Source organism: Grammomys surdaster, unplaced genomic scaffold, assembly GCF_004785775.1.
Source record: "Grammomys surdaster isolate TR1022 unplaced genomic scaffold, NIH_TR_1.0 125950, whole genome shotgun sequence".
Classification (NCBI taxonomy): domain Eukaryota; kingdom Metazoa; phylum Chordata; class Mammalia; order Rodentia; family Muridae; genus Grammomys; species Grammomys surdaster.
This window is the reverse complement of record NW_021620771.1, coordinates 3,337,489-3,356,377: the sequence shown is the minus strand read 5'-3', so window position 1 is coordinate 3,356,377 and position 18,889 is coordinate 3,337,489. Positions and strand designations below refer to the sequence as shown.

Below are 18,889 nucleotides of genomic sequence, written 5' to 3'. Positions count from 1 at the left end.
CAGGGGTCTGAAGAGGCAGAAGGTGTCAGATTCTCTGGAGCTAGATACATAAGTGGGTGCTGGGAACTGAACTGCTGTCCTCTGGGAGAGCAGTTGGTGCTCCAGCCACTGAACCATTGTTTTGACTTTGGTTTTCTATGTATACATTTTACCCTTGCATATTAGAAATTTTTACATTTCTATCTTCAGAAACTAAAATGTACAGTCTACAGGTTAGGATTCTGTGTTTTGTTTCCTTATGGTAATCTAGACTGGTCTTACATTTGTGGCACTCCTCCTGTGTTAGCCTTCCACATTCTATGATTACTTTTGTTTCTCTAAAAAACCAGTAACTGTGTACTGCACTAAGTAGGTACTTAAGGACTGACTCAGTGCTGACTTCCTGATTCTGTCTCTAGCTTGACAGCCACTGAGCTTTCAACAAGGATATCTTCTGCTCTGAAAGATCAAAACCTGTAGCCTATAAGCACACCCTTTTCTCCCTTCCTTCAAGAAGATGTTATAAACCCCCTTCTCTTCTCCTCTTCCGTCACCTCTCTTTAATACTAAGCAACTTCCACATTGTGCTAAACATTATAAACAATGTGCCAACTAATTCAAGTTCTCTCCCATTGTGGACAGAAACTTATCCAAATAGTCCATATCCTTGCTCCAAATTTACCTTGTACACGACTGGTCTGTGCCTACTCCAAGGGTAGATTTCCTGTCTCTTTATAACTTGATTTCCTTTTTCTAGCACACAGAAGTTAGATAAACATCTGCCGAATGAATACTTGGAGTCATGCTATACGTCCTCTCAAGCACTACTGTGAACTTTATCTTATGAGGCTAATTAGTAACTTTCTAGTGTATTCCATGTTAGTACTCCATTATTTTCCTTAAAAAGGAAACTAAGAGATAATGTTAAGGAAATGGCAAAAGGAGGAACACAATACAATCAGAAGTGATTTAGAGAGGTAGAGTGCAGAGTATGGTGAGAGGTTAAGTGGAGCCACAATGTAATTCCTGTTGTTCCTGTTACAATGCAGGGCCTAAGAGGATTTCCCTTGTGTAGCACATGATATTAATAGCCAGTTCCTCTACTGTCCTGCTCCTGGTCCTTGCTTTAGAAAGAGAGTAACTTTGGACTGGGCTAAGATCAGTGGTAGAGCACTTGATTAAACAAGGCCTTCAGTTTGATTCCAGCACTGGAAGGAAATAAAAAAAAAAAGTAACTTTGAAATGATTGATTGAGTTTTGGGGTTTTTTGTTTGTTTGCTTTTGTTTTATTTATTGCTTTCTTCAATTTTTCCCCATGAATTAACAATCAAAATCCTTTTCTTGCCTTATTAGGGCATTTGAGAATAAAAAAAAAGTGCTATAGGATCTTTAAATAGCCATTTGTCAGTTTTAATGAAAATATGCCTGTAGGCCTAGCAACTGGGATGCTGAGGCAGGAAGAATTTTGGATGGAAAGTCAGTCTGGTCTATATAATAAGTTCCAAATCATGTTGGAAAAACAAAATGAAGAAGCAACTTGACAACATTATTGTTTTTGGCAGAGAATATAGTTGCTTTTCTACACAACAGAATAAACTGATATCTCCAGTCAATGTATATGCCTGCTTTAACAACTGTCTTTACACTTCTGCAGTTGGTGTTTGTGCCTGTTTTAACAACTTTCTCTGTATTTGAACAGGGTTATCTGTTGTTTTAAAGATCCTAGAAACATTACCTACTTTGATTATACCTCTTCTTTTGCAACATAATGGCCAGAGTTGCTTATTTTTCCCCCTCAAACAATATCTGTAATAGCAAAGTACAAACTGATTTTCTCAAACAGGAACATAAAGGATATAATCTCATTTATTTGGTTCAGGAGCTCTCACATGGGACCTTGCACATGCTAAGCAAGTGCTCTACCACTGAACTAGCTGTAGTCCTTTCTATAGATTTTCAGGTGGGGGATCTCACCAAATTGCACAAGCATTTCTGAGATTTAAAATGAAGTTATCTGTTATTCTAACAGGTGTAGGAAATCATCAACATTGAGGCACCAGTTCCTGTGTTCACACACCTTTATATAAGTACTTTGTGCACTGAGCACAGAGTACACAAATATGTTCATATGTACCCACACATATGAACAGGGTCTCTCTGTGTAGCCCTGGCTGTCCTGGAACTCACTCTGTAGACCAGGCTGGCCTTGAACTCAGAAATCCGCCTGCCTCTGCCTCCCAAGTGCTGGGATTAGACATTTTATATTCTATCTGAGCTGTTTTTGCTAAGATGTGGGACAACCTTGATGGGGTTATTGAACCTGAAGGAGACAGAAGCAGAAGTACAACATGGTGCTGTGATAGACACTGTAGATGTGGGTTGTACACACACAGGCATGCACACATTCATATTCTACGGTTCAATTTATTTTATAGTTATTATTTGCTTCTTTATGTAAAAACCATTCAACAAAGGTTGAATCTCTGCCCTCCAAGAACAGATGATCTAACCAATGAAACCTAACTACCACTGAAAGGAAGGTCCAATTAAGATAACATGGTAGATTTGGCCAACAGGTTCCCTGAAGGCTGGCAGTGCAGGCTTATACCCCCAGCACTTGGGAAGCTGAAGGAAGTAGACTGAGCTTAAAGAGACTGTCTCAAAAAACGTAAACACAGCAAAACAAAGAAAAGGAAACAGAGAAAGTTTCTTGGAGGTAATGATGAAATGAGCCTCAAAAGAAGTTTTTGACAGAAGGAATAAGGAAAGACCTTTCGAGCTGGCAGCTCAGAATAAGGAATGGCACAGAAGTGAACTTTAGGATGACAGAGTAAAACCTGAGGCTGTAACAGCATGGCACAGGGAGAGGCTATGGCAAGAGACAAGCTGTAATCCACAGGTCTAAACTACTGTCCTACTTGTATATCCAAGACCATCACTGAAGGTTTCACAACAGCAACAGTCTAATCTCTGGAATGAAGACTTAGAGTATAGCACAACCCTATCAGAACTCTCTTCAAAGCCTTCTTCCTCATTTCCTTAACTTAGGGACAGTAATTACCGTCCACAAGTTACACAAGCCAAAAAAAAAAAGTGTACCATAGCCCAGCAGCCCCTTCGACAACATCTGCTTTCTCACCACACCCAACCTGACACCAAGTCTCATCAACTTCACACCAAATTTTCATCAGAGTGCATAATGTCCTGTAACCATCTCAGGACACACTCTCACTGCCTCTCTTTTGGACAGTAGGTCCTAAAGGATCTACTTGTATTCACTTAGGTTCTCTGTGGAGTTGAAAGAGAGAAAAGAAAAAAAAAAAGAAAGGAAAAACCCAACCCTAAGGGAATGTTTACATTCCTTTAGCAGGCTCCCAGGCTTTTGTTTTGTTTTTTCTTCTTCAAGACAGGGTTTCTCTGTGTAGCCCTAGTTGTCCTGGATCCCTCTCTGTAGACCAGGCTGGTCTTACCCTCCGGAGTGCTGGGACTAAAGGCATGCACCACCACTGCCAGCTCTTCAGTTTTCAAAATAAGGAGTGTCTGAGGTTGGGGCATAGCTAGGTGGTACAGTACTTGCCTAAGCATGCATGAAGCTCCAGCACACAAGCCAACAATCCTCAAACATTCCCCAGACCCTCCAAACCCTAAGAATCTGAATGTGGCCTCAGCAGTCTCATGTTCTTAGGCCCTGCATCTAGTCCTCCCCACCTCTCCAAGCCTCAGTGTATATTCTCTCACTTGTCACTTTCATCACATGGGCTTTCTCTACACTGTGTTCACCCTGTTTGCTTTCACCCTGGCGTGTGTGCATGTTACTGTCCACTAGTCCTTTCTGTAAGCTTCACTGAGTGATTTGCTGCACACTGACCAATGAATGAAATATCTCTGCCTTCTTGAGACTCACAGTTGAATGGCAAGTGACAGAAACACAGAAACCAGTAGCCCAACTATGTCAACTGTGGAAACCACCATGAAGAAAAGAACAGAGTGCTTTGAAGAAAGCGGTAACAGAAAAAGGAAATCTTCCTACTTTACATGGAAAGTTCAGAGGCTCCGATAATGAGGCACTCAAACTGAGCCCTCAAAGACAGAAAAGGAAGTCCTTACTTTAACCAGGCAAGAAGTGAGAGAAAACACTATTTCTGAAGGTTTCATGTGCCAAGAGAACAGACGGGAATTTCATCATGGAGAGATGCAAATAGAGTTTAAAAATGCAGCAATTCAAAATGAGAAAAAGGGTGTATCTATTCACTGCAGTGAAATCTAGGGTCCATGTTAACAAAAAGACTTTGAGAGAAGAGCCCAAGGAGAATAAACAGGCAGTCCTTATTTTCCAGCCTAGAGGGTGTATGGATGGCTGTGTTCAAGGCTTACATAACCAATGAGTCAGCAAAAAGGCAGGTGTCAACGGACAGCTTCTGTGCCCACTCTAAGCTGGTAGGAAACTTGGCTGTGCCTGCTGGTGAGAGTAGGGGGTCCAAGGACAATATCTGAGCTTGGTCAATGAAATAAGTCACAGACCTCCTAACAACATATAGACAAATTATAATGAAGAAAAGGAAACCTTTATCCTTAGAAAATATAACAGTACCCAGTTTAGAATGGGACTAGAACCAGGTGATTCTGGCAGGACTTCATGGACCTAATGTAATCTTCTCTCTTTCCTTTCCTTCCTTCTTTCTCTTTTCTATTCATTCATTCATTCATTCATTCATTCATTCATTCATTCCTGAATGTCCTGAACTCTCTATAAAGATCCATTTCTTTAATTTGAAATAAAGCTAAAATTAAATAAAATTAAATAAATTCAATTTATTTAAAATTTAGCCTTTAGGTTTTAATTAAATTTAAAATAAATTTAGTTAAAATAATTTAAAATTAAGATTCAGAATTAAGAAGCTTAAATTTGCTAAAATCAAAACCTACATTTTAAAGAGAAAATGTTCATTATTTTGTTTAAGGGGCCAAAAATATTTGAGGATTGTTTTGTCTCTTTTTCTGTGGTCCTGGACTAGATGAGCCCCAGGTTTTGTGCACTAGGGCTATTTTCTACACCTGTCTATTCTCTAATAAAGGACACGGTGTATTAACAGTATCAGAAAAAGGCTCCATGACAGAATTGGGTCTGGCAAGGTAAAATGTGCAAAAGCAAACATAAAAGGAAATTCAGTTATAATAGAGGGCAAAGAGATGAAGCTCAAACCACTGTTGGATACTGAACAGCAACGACAATGAGCCTGAGACAGACCTCCACCAAGACACGGTGTGAAAATAGCAGACCACTCATCATGCCTTCCTTCACATCTACACTCATGTTCTCAGCCTACTACTGCTCCAGGGGAATGACTCAATAACAGGAGGAAAGCTTTTTTTCCTCCCTTTTTCCACTGCAGGCTTTAGAAAAATCCTAGAAAAAAAAATAAGGTAATTACAACTATCCAAAGACATTTTTAAAAAAGAAATTGTGAGTGAGCACCCTATACTCTAGAAACGCTGAGTTTCTAATTGCTCACAGGTATCTGAGAAAACCTGATGAATATATCTGAAGGTCACAACTTGAATAAATATGCAGCAAAAATATTTTTTCCTGGCTCTTTGCTCAACCTTTTCCATCCAACATGATTCTGCAAAACAAATACTACTAAGCTGCAATTCTATGAAGGTGATACAGAAAAATAAAAAACACAAGAAAACCCCCTCATCATAACACATTTATCTTACCTAAACCCCCTGTCAGGCAGTCTGATGATTCTGCTTGTCACAAAGCCCATCCTTCATTTGGGAACACCAGAAAAAGCTTGGATTGTGAAAACAAGTCACAACCGCTCGTGGTCGTAAGATTTCTCCATTTTTTCCGGCTTCCAAATCATAGAGGAGCAGCAGCAGACTCTGTCACTCTTGCACACTGTAAATGAGGGCAGCTACCACTGGGGACGTCTTCTACTAAAGGGCTGGGCACAATGAAGCTTCTAGGCGATCCTTGGGCTTCTCACCTTCAATCTTAGAGCAGTGGCTTGCACACAACAGGCAGGCAGAGCTGCATCACATCAACATCCTGCATAGCGGATGCTCTGCAGCACAGTGCTCACCTCTATGCACAGTTCAGTTCTGCATCAACTCAGTAGCCTTACATCTGGGCGTCTGGAAGGACTGTGCTGAATAAACAGAAAGCTTCAACCTAACAAGCGCTGTGTGTGTGTGTGTGTGTGTGTGTGTGTGTGTGTGTGTGTGCGCGCGCGTATTTGCGCACGCGCTTACGAGCAGAGCGCGCGTGCACACACCCAATTATGCAGTTTGCTAGGGCTGTTAAATGCAAATGAACAGTTTGACTGTGAGAGCAAAGATGACAGACAGTATCTGCCTCTCTGCTCCAGCTGTGAGCATCTTTTATAAAAGACAAAAGCTTCCAACTGGTTGGATTTAAAGCTACAGGCATTATTTTCACATTCACATTTATTTCCTCATTTAAATTAAGTATGGTTGAGGAGAGGTGACAAAGTGAAAGCAATTCTCAATAAATAACACTTGGAGGTAGCTCAGTTCAATAAATACAAAGGAAAGGTTTCTGTCAAGCACCAGGAGACAGTTCTACTTTCCCAATGTTTCTTCTCTATTTTACATCCTCTGTTTAGAAAACTATGTAATGACAATTGAGTAGGAGTAAAAAGAGTGAGCAAGAAGTAGGCAAGGAAAAAAAAGTAGGCAAGAAGGCATGAAACCCTAAAATCTGACACTACAGACAGGAAAAACCACTTCTTTTTAGAAAATGCTGCAATTCTGCGATCCAGTAATGAATGCAAAAACCATTGAGAGCTTAGGTCTGGTCTGCTTAGGTCCTAGTGCTTCACTGCCCCACCACTTAGTTTTTTTTTTTTTAGGAAGGATATGACTATGCAGGCTAGGGTGGATTCAAGATCCTCCTCTGCTTTATCTAGTCTCAAAGAAATTAAGCCACTGATTTCTGTGTTGTCCTCTATCACTCTCCTCATTCCCTAAGAAAGGGTCTCTTACTGAACCTGAAGCTTGCCTCTCACTCCTACCTCGCCCCCTTTAAAAGCGACAGCTGGACAACAAATTCCAGAAATTTATCTGTCTCTGCCCCAAAGCTCTCAGGTCTTATAGATGCCTGCAGCCATTCCTGACTTTTTATTTGGATGCTAATACCCTAACTCAGGTCCTCATGCTTCTGAACCAAGCACTCTTTACCCACTTAGCCACCTCCTCCAGTCCTGTCACTGTGATTTCTATTTTTCTATTTCTTCAGTTTGTTTTATAAATGGAAGTATTTTCTGTTACTCAAAACCAGTAGCTCTTGTGATTTCAATCTTCTTCTTCTTCTTCTTCTTCTTCTTCTTCTTCTTCTTCTTCTTCTTCTTCTTCTTCTTCTTCCTCCTCCTCCTCCTCCTCCTCCTCCTCCTCCTCCTCCTCCTCCTCTTTTTCTTCCTCTTCCTCCTCTTCCTCATCATTTTGGTTTTTTGAGACAGGGTTTTCCTAACAGCCTTGACTGTCCTGGAACTCACCTGTAGACCTGGCTGGCCTTGAACTAACAAAGACTGCCTGCTTCTGCCTCCTGGGTGCTGGGATTAAAGGCGTGAATGTTTGGCTATGATTTCAATTTTTGAGAATAAACACTTTCCTTTCTTCTCTTAAGTAATATATATCCATATACTAAATGAACTTGAAGTAACATCTTAAATAGTTACTTAACTATTCAATTATGTTCAATCTAATATAAAACCTATTAGGGAAGAATTTTCTTCATAGTTATACAGCTGAATGTTAGGGACCATGTCCTCTCCTCTGGGTAGGTACTGTATTGAATTTATAAGGTTAATATTACAATTCTACAATTTGCAGCAAAACTGCTCCCAGTGATTGGTATTTTAATGTTCCTTCCCTTCTGGGACACACGAGGAAGATAACACTTCCCTTGTAACCCTGTGATTACTTGCAACCAATGGATTGCAAAAGAAAGGCAGTGAGTATGTCATTGGCTCAAAACATTTCCAAGAGGCTTGCTTCTTGGCCTTTCATTTTACCACTGTGACCACTGAAGCATGTGTGACAAAGTGCCTTGCATGAGCCTCTTCCATATGAGTTTCCTGGGCCTAAAGCAGGATTTTTGTGGGAGAAATATTCACTGTTCACTTATGTGTAAGTTTTGTTTTTTTAAAGTATACTTGACAAACAGGCATGAAGCATGCTTGAAATCCTAAGAGAGGAAATCACGAGAGTCACCTTATGTAGCAATGAGATGCCGTCTTAAAGACGTTTTAAAAGGGGCTGGAGATATAGCTTAGCTGGTAGAGGGGCCTGGTGAGTACCAGCCCTGGGATCCTTCTTCAGGACTACTAATACAACAATAACAACAACAAGAGCAACACAAAACAAACAAAAACCCAAACAATAAACAGGAATGGAAGGAACAGTAACTGGGTGTAATTCAGCATGCTTATATTTTCATTGTTCTAGAGGTAGAAGTAGAAGGGTCAGAAGCTCAAGACTAGCTTGAGCCAGAGCAAGCTTGAGGTCAGTCTTTGCTATATGATATCCATTATCAACAACAAAGACACACCAAAAAATATAAAAGTTCTTTGATAAATTTAAGGATTATTCCAAGATATTAATGGATTCAACTTGCAGAATGGAGAACTGAATCAATGAGTTGCCTGGAGAACCTGGGCTTGTGGGTTACTTTAATCTGGCCATGTTATCTTCTTGACTCTAAAAGGTGGTGCTCTTTTGATATTGCTGATTTCTTCTCTCAATCTTGTTTTTTGATTCTGGTTTTGTTTCTGGTATATGCATCAGTTATTAATGAGTCTTCCCTGATGACAACCCTGAAAAATAATTTGCTTTTACTGTTTAAATATGATGGTCTCTTGAGAGGTCTGACACATATTTGTTTTCTCCATGCAACAAGAAACCAGAAGGCAGTTCAGACTGTTAGGCGCTTCTTTTTGGTCACTTGTTTATGCTGAGTAAAGAATTTGGTACATACAATGAAGGAGGAGTTCTTCCAGCTAGGGAACAGTGAGGTCTCATGATTTTGTGTTTACTCTGGACAATGGCTGAGAACCTGTAAGATCTGCAGCCATAGATCTCTGTGTATCTTTTTTCAATTCAGAAAAGCCATGGTTTTTTCTATGTTAGCATGAAATATCTATTTTTGAGGGTATTAATAAGTTATATTTCAATGTCTCTGCCCCCCCTTCCATTCATTCTCTTATATCCCAGGATGGCCTGAAATCCCTATGGAGTCTCTTAAGAAGTCACTTTATTGGCTTTCTAAGCTAAATAAGCACATAAATATCCCTAAAATTCCAATAAAATAAAGTCATGAATGTTTAAAACTTCAAACATTGTAGACAGAGGGGGAAAATCCATCTTATAGTTCAGAAACATTTAAAGAATTCGAATCCACAGCCTGGGAGAGGATTTCAGTGACAGAGTGTATGTAATATGGGTGGTACCTGGAGTTTAAGCCTAAGTACTAAAAAGATAGGAAAACAAAACCAGCACATACACACATTCATCTACTCAGGTAGAAATCAGAAAATCAAGCCTGAGTACTGCATGCATTCTTATTTCACTTGGGTTTATTGTCAGAACTTTCTAAACTTAGATTTACTGATCAAAACCTTACAATTATTCTTACTATTGAGAGGACTAAAACCTTGGGAATAAAAATTTCAATTCTCTGTGTAGCATATTGGGCGCCTCAGAAGGAGCCACTGACAAGGAGTCTTTAGTCAATGATGGCCCTTACTTAGGCAGGATAAGTCTGGAGCTGAGTCAGTTCCTGAGACACCATGCTGGAGGAGATAGCAAGGCTAGAACTGAGCTGGTTTTCAAAATTCTTCAAGGCCTCACCAAATATAGAGAAACTAACTAACTAACAGCAATCAATCAAAATTATACCAATGTCACTGCTTTGCCCCTACCAACCATATTAGAGGTTACTTAACCCTTCTGGAAAATTCCCCTAGCCCTGCATACAAGTTGTTGCCATTTTGATGAATGCTTGACCCCTGAATGCATTCTAATTTCTAATTTCTTCAGAATAAACATTCTTTGCCTCTGTATACCATTTGATTCTGGGGTTTTCCTTCAGCAATTCTTAGACCCTAACACTATAGTATTTGTTTTTAATAAAATGGATGTCAGGGTGTTGGGCATAAGACATATCCTATAGGCTCAGCTGAAATGACTACAATTGGTTGCTCAGTTCAAGGCCAGCCAGGATGTCTCAAAACACAAAACAAAATCTAGGCTGGTAGTACAGTCTATTTTTTTAAAAATTTTATCTATTCATGTATTTTACATATATAAATACTATGACTTCATGTACACCAGGAGAGGCAAACAGATCCCATTATAGATGGTTGTGAGACACCATGAGGTTGTTGAAAATTGAACTTAGGACCTCTGCAAGACAGATGTCAACTGCTCTTAACCACTGAGTCATCTCTCTAGTCCAGTAGTGCAGTCTTATAAATTATAGCATTTGTGAGGCTCAGGCAATAGGATTGTTACAAGTTTAAGGCCAATATGGTTTACATAGGAAGTAGACAGTGGTATATACAATGAGATTATCATCTCAGAAACTCCTATAACCAGGGTATGGAGGTATACACTTTTAATCCCAGCGTTAGGAAGCAAAAGCAGGTGAATCTCTTTGAGTTCAAGGCCAGCATGGTCTAAACAGAGTTCCAGAACAGTCAGAGCTACATAGTTGAGCCAAGGGGCATTGGAGTGAGATGAAATGAAACAGTTATGGATGGCAGAGAACAGACTTGTACAGAAGGCCTTAGAGACCAGTCAGCTGAGGATCTGTATCCCCCTCTAAGGACTCTTCTGTCCTCCCCTCAGAAGCTAGTTCAGCTCAAAGTCCAAAATTGTATTAACTTTCCACTGGCATTCAGGGAGAGGCAGGTTTTTGTTTGAGTTCAGCAGCTCTCAATTATGTAAAAGCTAACACCAGCCAGTAGTCAGGGAAACAGAAAAACTACAAAGCAAGGACCTGGAAATGGTCACAGGAACACCTAAATAGGGCAAGCATTTTCTTTTGCTGTTAGAACCAATTAGTTCAGAATGGTGAACAACAGAGTTGTTTCTTAGTAGCAGAGTTTTCCAAAAAGAATACTGTTACTGACCACTTCAGACTAGCCAAAAAGACACTTCAAAACTAGTAAAAAGATGGGGCATGATGGCACTTGTTTAAGCCCAGCACTTAGGAATCTGAGACAGGTGGATCTCTGTGAGTTTGAGGTCAACCTGGTCTACATTCCGAGTTCCAGGGTAGCCTAGGTTATGTAAAGACCTTATCTCAACAACAGAGTTTAGGGAGGGCTCAGTGGGTAGAAAACTCAATTATCTAAATTTGATGCCTAGAATCCATACATGTACCTGCACATATATGTATGTAGACATATGCAGGCATACATACAAATAAATATAAAAATGTGAAAAGTACAGTATAGTAACCATTTCAGATTACATGCTAAGGTGCTGCCTATCTCAAAAGAATCTATAATGTCATTCATTGTTACCTGGTGTACTTTCTGTTTCTATAACAAAATTTCAGAAACTGTGTGATTGATAGAGATACACGTTCATTTGGTTTACAGTTCTGGAAGATTAAGAAGTGTACAGCACTGGCACTTGGGTCAGGGCCTTCCTAATGCCCTAATACAGTAGAGGGCATTGCATGGTGAGATGGGGCAGGCATGATGACAGTGTTCTCTCTCCATGAAGCTGTTTAGGTCATTGTGGGGGTACCACTAGAATTTTATCTTATCCTAATTATATTTCAATGGCTCCTCCTCCAAATATCATTAACATTTGATGTGGGGAATCACGTTTTATCAGATGAACTTTTAGAGGGTACATTTTAATCCAAGACAACCACCTAAACAAAGTGTGCTGCAGGGAGTGGTTTCATAGCAGCAGACACCATAAATCCTGCATGGTGACACATGGCCTAACATGAGGAAGTGCTGGGAAACTCCCAAGAAATCCTTCCTAGCAAATGAAGAGGTGTGTAGAAATTTACTTTGTAAGATGAAGAGTCCGATATTCTTAATGTAATGAGACTAGAGCTCCAGACCCAAAGCCCACAAGGTTCAACTGTTCTCAAAGTTCTCAAAAGTCCAGTGCACTTTTACCCTTAGACAGATTAAAATGACATTTAATCTATTTAATTTTGTTTGGAACTGTACATGGTATTACTATATTAGTGCTATTCAGAAATATAACTGGCTATTAAGATTGTTGAGTTTGTGGTCAGCCTGGGCTTTATTTGGAGGAGGGAAAAAAAAAGCCTGGTTCTAAGTCCTTTACTTCTTGTTATTTTAAATGAAGATAATGTACAATGCTATAAAAACATTATAAATGTTTCCCCCTTTTCTTTCCCTTTTTGGCTGCACTAAGAATTGAACCTAGACCTTGAGCATCTAATGCAAATGACATTTCACTGATTGACAGTTTCAGTGTAGCACCTTCTTCATAAAGAAAAACAAACAAACAAACAAACAACAAAACAAGATTCTTGGGCTGAGGCTGTCTCTCCATGGTAGAGTGCATGGTAGCATGTACAAGAATTCAGGTTCAAGACAAGAACAAGGCAAAGAGCAAATAACCATGGAACCCAGGCTGACTTAGTCTTCCAAATGAAGCTCTAGCTTCCATGCTAAATAAAGGAACTCAGCAACTTCAACAGAAGAAAGTAAATCATCATAACTCATATACTACCAGATAACTATCATTTATAGACAACTCAAGTTCAGATCCACAGACCCCCCACTCCCACTCCTGGTTAATTGCTAGGTAGGTATGTGTGACAGCCTACTTGTAATCCCAGGGGCAAGCTGGTGGAGTAGACTAGCCAAAGAGACAAACTCAGGCTCAAATGGAGAGGCTATGCCTCAATATATGAGGTAGAGAACAATTGAGGAAGACACCTGACATCAACTTTATACTTGACATCAACTTTATGCCTCTACATCCATGTTCACACATGTGCACATGTAGTCACAAACACAAAGGCACCATCCACATACATAAGAAAATACACTGAAGGGGTAGAGAGATGGCTCAGAGGTTATGAGCACTGGCTAATCTTGCAGATAACCTGGTTTTGATTCCTAGCACCCACATAGTGGCTTACAATTATCTATAAATCCATTTCCAGGGGATCTGATGCCCTCTTCCAACCCCTGCAGGCATGGCATACATATAGTGCATATACATACATGCAGGGAAAACACTTATAAAAAGAAATCTTTTAAAAAGTGCATTGTCATTTACCCATGAAAAGCTGTTTTAAGCTATATTGTACCACTGTTAGAGGGACATAAACTCTCTTGAAACTCCTCTTAGATAGCTGTTTCATGATTTCTTAATCTTAGGTGAAGAACATGCTAGTCAGGTATTGACAAAGATTCTTTGCTCAGCCAAAACTTCTGTTGATTTCTGAGCCTTTTCCCTAGGCATATCTGTGCCCTTTCTAAAAACCCAATTCTAGCAAAATTAGCTAAGTAAGTTTCTGCTAGAAATCTTTCCTTCATATGCACCCTCCTCAATGTCTGACCTGGTTCTCTGTCCTCTTGTCTTACTGCCTATGGGAGAAATCTTGCCAAGCTAAATCATCCAGAATCCCCTTTCCTCTCTTGGTCATTTTCTATCACGGTCATCCATAACCCACAGCACCCTGCTCATGCTGTACTCTTCCTACTGTGGGACATTACACTGTAGTGCCTACAGCCTACCTCATTATGCTTCACCAACTATCACTGAATAATTGCTTTTTTCAATAGGTAGTTACATAAATATGAAAAATACATCTTCAGAAAATAAGAAAACTACTAAAATATAGGAATGTTATTTGATGTGAAGACAGATTTATTTTAATTTGTTCTTTGTAAAATATCAGTTGTCACAGATAGTTTGAGAAAAAGTGCAAAACCATAACATCAGTTAACCACTTAACTTCATCACTGTTGCTTTGCCACTAAGCTGCAGAGAACCCTAGAGTTTCAAAGAAACATCTTTTAAATATTAAAGACAGTTAACAGACTGAAGATAGAGAGCTATAAGAAGAAAAGAAGGAGGAGGAGGAGAAGAAGAAGAAGGAGGAGGAAGAGAAGAAGAAGGAGGAGAAGGAAGAAAAAAGAAGGAAGAAAGAAGGAGGAGGAGGAGGAGGAGGAGGAGGAGGAGGAGGAGGAGGAAGAGGAAGAACAAGAAGAAACAACAGGAAGGAAAAGTAGCTATTAGCAGGCAACTTACTGTCAACTAACAACTTTGAGTTTATTACCAATGAAGGAACAGATGATCAGTTTCTCAGCTTTTCACCCTTCCTCTTGAGATGCCATCACATGACAGAATTCTACTGTTTGGCAACATTAAGTTCAAAACACCAGGTCATACATAGTAAATGGGTTTGTAGGAGACAGATTTGAGTCCTTATTTTTCCACCAATTCCCCCCTGAAACTGTGATTCATGGTGCTTACGATAACCAGGGCCCCCAGAATGGCTGAGCAGGTAAAGGCACTTGCAGTCAAGCCTGATGAGCTGAGTTGTGTCTCTAGAACATGGTGGCAGGAGAAAACTGACTCCTGAAAATTGTCTTCTCTGTTCTTCACACATGTGCTATGATGTCCCCCCACCACAATAAAATGCAATTAAAGTAAATCAAAGTTTAGTACCAAAAAACAGAAAGAGAACAGACAAAGCATACACAGCACAGCTCCAAAGAAAAGGTGAGCTGTCAAAGGCCAGTGAGCTGCTTGAGGTTACAAACACCAGACAGAGCATATATTTAATGAATTCTGATGAACAAAAACATGCATCTTTGGAATTAGGAAGGAAAAAGAAACATGTTACTCTATCATGTGCTAGATGAGCTCAGGCTAAGCTACCCTGTCTGCAATGTTTCTCCACATTGTTTCCATATCTTCTGCCTTGGTAGTTTTTACTTAAGGGCCAAAGGTTGGAAGAAAAGAGATGAGACTGCTGAGAGGATTACTCACACATAGAGTACAACAGAGGCAGAAGATGTTAAAAACAAACCAACCTCTCTCCTGCAAACTGCTGGCTCTGTTCTGAAGATGAAGAGTGAAGAACAGTGGGGCCTTTGTTTCTAGTATAAGAGAAGGAGACTCCAACATGGAAAATGAAAGCAGGGTTATTTCTGGGAATGAAAATTCTAATTTCAAATTCAAACACTCTGAATTGTTGTAATGGAAAAAAAAATCTTTTACACAAATGGTTATAAAATATGCATATGCACTAAATAAAAAAATACATACCTAAATACAAAAATGATCTACTTTTAGGTTAAAGGAAAAGGAGTAGGCTTTTCACCTATCTTGTGAAATTTGCAATTCAGCTGTTCTTCAGATTTAACTCGAGGAGCACGAAGTTAATGTGGGGTGGAATGCTTTAAAGACTAAGGACTACTTAGAGATAAGGCTAAATCTGGGACTCACATTTGAAATCCAAGTGTGCTGTTGATAACTACATTTTGTCTGCTCTTGTGGCTAATCCTAAGCAGTCAAGTCAACAACAATGAACTTGCAGGTTGATTATATAAACACAGAACTCTACTTTGGATGTAAGGTTTCTCTGCAGAGGCACCAACTACACGCATATGTTAGCAATTACTGATATTGAATCAGGGAACAAATGTTTTTTGTGAAAGATAGTAAGGCCGGGGTATGTTCAGTCTAAGTCCTTCATGTGCCGTCCTCAGCCATGATTCAGTTTTGATTTACACCTGGCTCCCAACACAGAGACATCTGGCTCTCTGTGAGAAGATTAAGTCTTAAATAGTTTTTATTATCTGTCCGTCTGTCCATCCATCCATCCATCCATCCACCCACCCACCCATCCATCAATCCATTTTTTTTGTATCCCATATATGTGGAGGCTAAAGGTCGACTTGCAGGACGTGGTTCTCTGGTTCTCTTTTTCCACTATATGGGTCTTGGGGAATCAAACTACTCAGGTCTGTCAGGCAGGGTAGCAAGTACTTGCTAAGCTATCTTACCAGCCCTAGGAAACTGTTTTCTAAAAGTAATATAACCAGAGAATGCATGTAGATTTGTAGCTTAAATATCTATTTCTGAGAGCCATAGGGAAATGTATTACTTTTATTTAAAAGTTTTATTAAATTGATTTATTTTGTATGTGTATATATGTATGTGTATAGAAAACAACCTTAGACCTCCTTTAGAAGTCAGCTCTCTCATTCCACCATATGATTCCTGGGAACCAATATTTTGGACATTAGGCTAGGTGGAAACTGCTTTTAGCCACTATGCCATTTTACTTTAGTTGCGTATGTGTGAGAGATGGTGGGGTTGCTCATGTGCACTAGGCTTATTAGTAAGTGTTCTTACCTGCTGAACCATCTTGCTGGCCCTCATATTACTTCATTTTAAAAGCCAATTTATACAAGTCTGTCCTTGTGTGTGCACATACATGTACTCATTTAAGTCCTAAATTGGAAGACCCTTAGGACTTTTCTAGTGAAAGAATCTTATTTCACAATAAGAAATAAAAGTCCTGGAACTCTAACTGAACACCTGTTACTATCTTGTTACAGCAAAGTTGGCACCACAGGCCAGGCCTCCTGAACCTCATTTTCTCAACAGTGTTATTCTTCACTTGAGAAGTACACAACCAAAAGCCCTAGCCTCCAAAGTCTCCTGTTCAGTCTGAACTGTGACCAGTGAGAACAGAGATGTTTGTAGTATTCTAATCCAGTTTTCACACTTCAAACTAGTTCAGTATAGCTCTTCAGATCTGCTCATTGTAAATGCCAAAAGCTGTTCTTAGTTGTAAATCCTATCTCCTCTTTCCTCCATTTAGCCCCCCAAACTCAGAGGTAATCTGGAATATAATTAATTCAATGAAGAATAACAAGAAAACAAGTAACATAAACAATTTACCACTGCTTCCTCAAGGGACAATCATAAGATAAACAGGTATTAGGCAATTTTATTAAGAGTCATCCCTGGGGGCTGGAAAAAGCTCAACTCTGGTTGACAATGGTTAGTTAACACTGCTGGTCTTGCAGAGGAACAGGGGCCATGATAATCTCTTCTGGGCAGAAAGGAGACATTGGTTTAGGAAAAAGTCTGTTCTCTTTTGTTTCTCTAATCTTCTGACCTGGCTTTACATTTTAATAATGAAAACTAAGGAGCAGAGAAGAAGGCTCAGTCAGTGAAGACTTGCTTTGATTGCAAAGACGGATGTTGTGGGTTTGATTCCCACACACATAAAAAAAGCCAGGCATGGGGACACATATATAATCTTAGTGCTAGGGGGACAGGAGCAGGCCAAACTCTGGAGCTTGCTGGCCAGCCAGCCTATCTTACATGGTAGATTCAAGGTTCATGGAAGAGATCCTGTGGTAAAGAGACAAGGCAGACAGCTCCTAAGGAACAGCACCTGACGGTGACCTTCAGCCTCCACGTGTCAGAGGTCTGACTATGAGAGAAATTTTATTATATCATAAAAACTCAACACTTAAAGTAACAGCTTACTGTATATAAAACTTAGGTTTAAAGTACACAGTATTTAAACTTTAAAATATACTTAAGTACAGTGACTGTATGTGGCCAACTTGTTGTAAGTTGCCACAATAAACATTTGAGCATCTGTAGAAAAAGCTCATAAGATACTGTCAAGGAATTGTCTAAAATGTCTGTATCACACACGTGGCTTTAACAATAATACCTAAAGGTGTGGCCATTGCAGGGTCACTGAGAAAGGAAAAGGGCAGAAATCTTTAGCATGGACCAACCTCTGGACATATTATAAAATTTTAAAGTATTCAAAATGTCAGTGAGTTCAATAAACATAGTGACTTCTAGAGTTCCCCTTTCTTCAAATTCCACACTGGTTTCCTGCAGTTAGCTATATTTTCCTTTTGTTAATTCTTTTTTCTCCAAATTGTTAATTCTGTAGTGTAGAAAGGTATTCAGATCTCAGTTTACAGTCTCTTGATGTATTTAGTCCTGTTAGGAAGCTAAGATGTTGGAAACAGGTATCTCACTGCTGAACACTTATAAACTTAGGTACATTTATGTTTCAGAAAAGTGTATGTGTGTGTGTGTGTGTGTGTTAGAGAGAGAGAGAGAGAGAGAGAGACAGACAGACAGACTGAGGACTGAACCTACAGTTTCTGCATACAATGCAAGTATCTATAACTGAGCTAAGTTCTGTCAGGTCACCCCAGCTCTAGAAAGATGCCTACTATTAGGAGTTAATGCAAGTACTAGGTAAAGGCAATTGAAGTGCTTCAATTCTGTCTTACGTTCTGCCTGACACTGGCACTGATGGAGTGTAAGATTTAAGTCTGATGGTGTCTCCCTATCTCATAAGGCTCTTCTAGGAATACTTTCCGTCCTATCATGCAGCTCATCCTGCACTACCATTCTTTTTCCTTTCTCACAGATTTATAATTTTTTATTTTCTTTTTCAGATTTATAGTTTTTAATTATGTGTTTGTAAATATGAGTGCAGACTTCCACAGTGGCCAGAGGTGCTAGGTTCTCCAGCTCTGGAGTTACAAGCAGTTGAGATTCACTTGTTGTGAGTGCTTGGAACCAAACTTAGGTCCTTTGCAAGAGTATGCATTCTTACCTACTGTGCCATCTCTCCAGCTCATGTACTAGCATTCTTAATAAAACACTGATAAATAAACTGACCTTTTTTAACTTCAGAACAAACACAGGAGCTGCCAAGGTTTTAGGATTCAAGAATCAGAACAAACAGAAAAAGAGAGTACAGATCACAGGCACAAATCTGCTAATAAAACCAGCGTTTAAAATATCAAACTCCAGAGTGAAAAAATCTGTTTGGAGCTTAAGTCCAACTGCTCACCAGCAAACAGTATTAATT

General features: G+C 39.5%; 1 protein-coding gene across 3 annotated transcripts in view; it reads right to left on the bottom strand.

Annotated features, from left to right (window-relative positions):
- Nucleotides 1–18,889, bottom strand: part of Tmcc1 (transmembrane and coiled-coil domain family 1) — a 147,806-nt gene that overhangs the window by 36,209 nt on the left and 92,708 nt on the right. The window lies entirely within an intron of this gene.